Source organism: Electrona antarctica, assembly GCF_951216825.1.
Source record: "Electrona antarctica genome assembly, chromosome: 4".
Lineage (NCBI taxonomy): Eukaryota > Metazoa > Chordata > Actinopteri > Myctophiformes > Myctophidae > Electrona > Electrona antarctica.
Window position 1 is genome coordinate 54443669 of NC_136809.1, and position 6406 is coordinate 54450074.

Consider the following 6406-nt stretch of genomic DNA (forward strand, 5'->3'; position numbering starts at 1 on the left):
AACATACAATGACTTTTAGTTCTACTGGATCTCTTCTCCAGTCCCTCCCTAACATTTTAGTCTAGTTTTAGTTGACTGAAATATCATGAGATTTTAGTCGACTAAATCTACAGTAGATTTAGTTGACAAAAATGTATATGGGCGGGCATTGATGCAATTTACAATTTACAATTTAAGCATTTAGCAGACGCTCTTAATCCAGAGCGATTTACATTAAGCAAGAACAAATAAGCATGGGAATACATCACATAAAAAGCATTTATCATGAAGCATGCGTAAACTAAGAACGTAACAGTGGAATATCTATATAATGAAACTATACATATATACTATACTATGCTATACATATGTACTATGACGTGCTATGACTACATACAATGCAATTATAGTGCTGTCTACATAACATGCTATACGTCTGTATCAAATGCTATATCTAAGTCTACCGAAATGCTATCTAAGGGGGTAGGGTAAGTGCTATGGGCCATGATGGAGTCTGAAAAGGTGGGTTTTCAGACTACGGCGGAAGATTGGGAGTGATGCTGCAGTTCTGACTGCAACGGGGAGTGCATTCCACAGTTTTGGAGCCAGAAAGGGAGAAGAGTTTGGGACGTGTGGAGCGTTGTCCCGGCGTTTTTAGTTAGGGTACTTCCAGCTTCCCTGCGTTGGCTGATCTGAGTGCGCGGGAGGGTTTGTAGGGTTCAATCATACTTGCAAGATATGGGGGAGCCATACCTCTGGTTGCTTTGAATGCCAGCATCAGCGACCGGGAGCCAGTGTGGTGTCACAATGGCTGATTTTACACTTGGTTGCATGCTGAAAATAGCAGATCTACAAGCTTACAAAGCGGCACAGCGCGACGCTATCGGCTATTCTTTTCAGAGCACAACAAAACATAAAATGACTTCTACTGGATCTCTTCTCGACTAGTCCCTCCCTATTAGATTTAGTCTAGTCTGTATATGAAGTTGTCAATATATTTAGTCTTAGTTTGAGTCATCATCTCGCGTAGCCAGACTGGAACTACCCGAAATCCGAGTAAGGAAGCTGCCATTTCCGTTCACGAATACATATTTATTTTTTATTTTCTGTTAATGGCAATTGCGCTTTTATAGTGCATTCGATCGATCGGCCATAATGCTACTTACGTTAGCCGGTTAGCTAGCTATGTTGTTAGCACAGCACTGGATCGTCCATCTTAGATCGTCATCGCCATAATAATCCATTCCATCCGTTTCTTTCAATCGCCTGTATCTCCTATTCCTTGTCCCAGATGGCATTTTTGGTCAAAACAACGTTTCTTTGACGGCACAGAGCCGACGATGTGGAGCTCTCCAGTGCCCCGGTTTGGATTCATATTGTAAACAAGGCCTGTCCAGGCGCCGTTGAGCTTACTAGGATAATACTACTTCCGGTAGACTGGAAATGTGGCTTTTCAAAATAATAGCTCAAATGGGAAAATCCTGGCGTGAATTAGATCCTAATTTTTCAATAAATGCTAGCGGGCTAAGTGTTAAGCAGCAAGCTATATATGCCTAGATGATTTCTATTTATATCCTACTATAAATGCGCCACGTCTCTGTCTGTCTGTCTGCGTGCGTGCGTGCATGTCTGCGTGCATGTACGGTTGTAATGCACGTAACTCGAGAACCGTTTGCCCCAACAACTTCACATTCGACACACCCCCGCAGGGAGTGCAGTGCCCGGTATCGAGTCGGTCGGACCCACGGTTCTCCAGAACCACCACAAAAGGCTCTGCTCAGGCTCTGCCAGTGGGCCTAATCAGCCTAAATCCCCTCACCTGTGCAATTTCCAGCCTCTGCCTCAGCCAATTGATTGCCATGGCAACCCCACACCTGCAAATTGATTACTTATTTTCCACTCCACTTTTCACAGTCAGTTTGCACTCTTCAGACACAGGCATGGGCCTAATCAGCCTAAATCCCCTCACCTGTGCAATTTCCAGCCTCTGCCTCAGCCAATTGATTGCCATGGCAACCCCACACCTGCAAATTGATTACTTATTTTCCACTTAGTTTGCACTTAGTTTGCACTCTTCAGACACAGGCATACTGGCAGATACAGAGATCTCCATGTGGGACACAGACAGACAGTTCTAACGGGTATGACAAGTTGACAACGGGTATTATTAGGTTCCCAAGTTGCATCGTTCTCAAGTAGGCCGATGGCCGACTGGCACGTACAGGTCTAGTTAGGATAAATGTGCGCGACTGTAAAGATGAAATGGAAATGGGGAGGAGGCTCCACTTCCACTTTATATTTTACTCATGATCAGAGCTACCGTTGCTCCAGACCGTATGACGGAAGCATTTATATTTTACTCATGATCAGAGCTTCCGTTGCTCCAGACCGTATGACGGAAGCATTTATATTTTACTCATGATCAGAGCTTCCGTTGCTCCAGACAGTATGACGGAAGCATTTATATTTTACTCATGATCAGAGCTTCCGTTGCTCCAGACCGTATGACGGAAGCATTTATATTTTACTCATGATCAGAGCTTCCGTTGCTCCAGACCGCATGACGGAAGCATTTATATTTTACTCATGATCAGAGCTTCCGTTGCTCCAAACTGTATCACGGAAGCATTTATATTTTACTCATGATCAGAGCTTCCGTTGCTCCAGACCATATGACGGAAGCATTTATGTTTTACTCATGATCAGAGCTTCCGTTGCTCCAGACCGTATGACGGAAGCATTTATATTTTACTCATGATCAGAGCTACCGTTGCTCCAGACCGTATGACGGAAGCATTTATATTTTACTCATGATCAGAGCTTCCGTTGCTCCAGACCGTATGACGGAAGCATTTATATTTTACTCATGATCAGAGCTTCCGTTGCTCCAGACAGTATGACGGAAGCATTTATATTTTACTCATGATCAGAGCTTCCGTTGCTCCAGACCGTATGACGGAAGCATTTATATTTTACTCATGATCAGAGCTTCCGTTGCTCCAGACCGCATGACGGAAGCATTTATATTTTACTCATGATCAGAGCTTCCGTTGCTCCAGACTGTATCACGGAAGCATTTATATTTTACTCATGATCAGAGCTTCCGTTGCTCCAGACCGTATGACGGAAGCATTTATATTTGACTCATGATCAGAGCTTCCGTTGCTCCAGACCGTATGACGGAAGCATTTATATTTTACTCATGATCAGAGCTTCCGTTGCTCCAGACCGTATGACGGAAGCATTTATGTTTTACTCATGATCAGAGCTTCCGTTACTCCAGACCGTATGACGGAAGCATTTATGTTTTACTCATGATCAGAGCTTCCGTTGCTCCAGACCGTATGACGGAAGCATTTATATTTTACTCATGATCAGAGCTTCCGTTGCTCCAGACCGTATGACGGAAGCATTTATATTTTACTCATGATCAGAGCTTCCGTTGCTCCAGACCGTATGACGGAAGCATTTATATTTGACTCATGATCAGAGCTTCCGTTGCTCCAGACCGTATGACGGAAGCATTTATGTTTTACTCATGATCAGAGCTTCCGTTGCTATAGACCGTATGACGGAAGCATTTATTTTTGACTCATGATCAGAGCTTCCGTTGCTCCAGACTGTAGCATTTGAAAATTGCGAGAGGCAACGCGAGACTAAGTCATCATAGACGTGTGGCCCATGTTGTTCATTTGTATAATGTGATGTCTCATACCGTATGTATAATAGATATGAAACAACAAACAAGTAGGCTATACCTATGCAAATTAGCTGTAAATGTGCTCCAATCCACCTAGTCTACAGTATCTATGGAGGCTTGCTATACTGCTCAGGTGATGTTGCTTTGCTGTGCTGTCATCCCCTGTGATGTACACATCTTTTGCTGCCTCCTAGAGGATAAACAACGTCATATCAGACAGTGTCTTTTGAAGAGAGTGTGTTGCCATGGAGTCAGGCATATAGTAACAAAGACAGATGCGCACACGAGCACACACGCACACGCACGCACGCACGCACGCACGCACGCACGCACGCACGCACGCACGCACGCACACACACCCTGCCCCTCCACTTCTACATTGCTTCTCAACGTTGGAGATTATAGATTGATGTGTACACTACGAGTGAGACTGTGTTGGTCGGAGTGGATGACAGATAGAGGAGCTATGGACACACAAACCAACCCTCTGTATCAAATATAAATGTATTCCAAGGCAGCAATGCGTCACTCTTCCAGGGCCATATAGTGTAAGGCAAGATATCACTGGGCACAATGGGTAATGGATAACAGATCTCTTAAAGGTAATGGCATGTGGCACTGCATGGATTGGTTTAACGTGTCGTAACGCCCCCCCAAACCACACCTATGTATAACCCATTTAGGCGAATACAATAAAAACGTAAAAAAAAAATAAAATAAAAAAGACTTCTGAAAGAATATATATTCAAAGATTCGTGCCGCATTTTCACGATTAAAAAAAAAAAAAAGCAGACCTACAAGCTCGTAGCGCGCCACTCGGTGGTGCGCTATGAGCTTGTAGATCTGCTATTTTTCAATAGCTAAAGCATAACATAATGCTTAGTTAAAACACCAAAAGGGGTTCCCGTCCAGAATGGGATAATGTAACGGGTAGCAGAGGTGTTTTAGGGATTTAGGCTGTGGCACAAGATAGCAAATGTTACAGGGGGGCACGCCTCTTACGCCAGTGCTAAAAATCCCCAAATTACAGATAAAGCGTGTTCTAGAATGTGTGTTCTTCACTGCGAGCTGCCGAGAAGCTAACAGAAGCTAACAGGACAGCAGCACACTACAGGCAGCGCAGCAGTGCTTTATATAGAAGATGTATATTCTAGAAGGTGTTTGTTCTGTCCTAGAATCATGTGTTCTTCACTGTGAGCTGCGTGTGATAGAAGCCAGCAGGACAGCAGCGTTCTATAAAAGCACTGCCTCTCTACCAGAGCCATATAGAGTAAGACAGAGTTTACGACAATGAGGGGCAGGGACGTATAGCTGACCATTTGGTTGCCCTACTCGTAGGATATTTGTGCAAAAAACGATCTAAAATAAACTTCCGGCACCGCGTGAAAAGAGGAGTTAACGTGCAATTATGGGCACTAGATTTGCCTGTATAAAGTTTAGCGGGCATATACAGTAATATACGGTAATATACAGGTGTGGTGGTACAATTCGGGAGTTTACCGGAGTTTGTTGGAAAGTTTAACGGGGAGTTTCCTGTAATATACACATCCGTATTCCATGCTTTTTGCGCAGTGGCGCGCGGTCCAGTCCAGGACATTGTCACTGTTCGCCTTAGAAGTCTACGTATAGGCCCAGGCGGTGGCGTAACCGTCTGGGCACCCGACTGGTAATCCAGTCGCAGTGTGCCGCGGGTTCGACTCCCGAGCCCGACACGGCCTTTACTGCATGTCTTCCCCCATCTCTCTCCCGTTTCCTGTCAGCCTACTGTCTGTCCCTTCAAAAACCAATAAAAGGCGTAAGCCGCAAAAAAAAATATCTTAAAAAAAAAAAAAAGAAGTCTACGTATAGAAGAGACCGCCATTGGACTGAAGCCCCATGAAGCAGTGGCGTGCACAGACATTTAGAGGGGCAGGTGCTCAAGTGAAAAAAGGGCACCTTGTGCAGCGTGTGGAACCGGCCGGTTGCCTTAATAGTGTGAGATTTATAGATTTTGGGGCCTAAATAATATATTAGCTTTTTTTTTATCAAGAATTGATCAATGTCACCATGGTCCACATTGCCAAAAGTGCTCTAGCACCCCCTAGTGTCTATCTGTGCACGCCACTGCCATGAAGTGAAGTGAAACAGAGTTGTCGTAACTCTTGTCTTTACTCTATGGCTCTCTGATCTATGGCTCTGTGAGCTGTATGTGATAGAAGCTAAACATGACGGCAGTGGTTCTATAAAAGTACAGCTACCCCCCCCCCCCCCCCCCCCCCCCCCCCGCTAAATATGTAGGAGCCTGCAGGCCATGCACTGCTGAGGCACTCTGGGTAAAAGCATGGAAGGAAAAACGATGCATGTCATGCAGCATCCTCCATCATAACGGCACACGGCTTATTATTAATTGACATTGATGTACGTTTCAAACATGACAGGGGCACTCAACATTCACCACATGTACTTGTACTCGTTTGCTCTTAGTGACAGCAAAACAGTGCCGTGATTTTTCCCCCACCCTAAAACATGATCATCAGGTATTATTATTATATAAGGAGGAAGATTTTTTTTGAAAAAAAAAGTGTACAGTATTTGTTAAAATGTCATTTTTATGTGGACACGCCCACCAGTATGCCTGGTTTGCCTGGTGGGTGGTGATCCACCTGAACTGAAGCCGCACCCACAGCTGTGGTTGTATGATAAAGGGGGAGGGGTCAGGGGAGGGGATGATATTGTGATGTCACTATA

General features: G+C 44.5%; 1 protein-coding gene across 1 annotated transcript in view; it reads left to right on the forward strand.

Annotated features, from left to right (window-relative positions):
- Positions 1-6406, forward strand: part of LOC306921369 (uncharacterized protein) — a gene marked incomplete at both ends in the record, with an annotated part of 88181 nt that overhangs the window by 60029 nt on the left and 21746 nt on the right. The window lies entirely within an intron of this gene.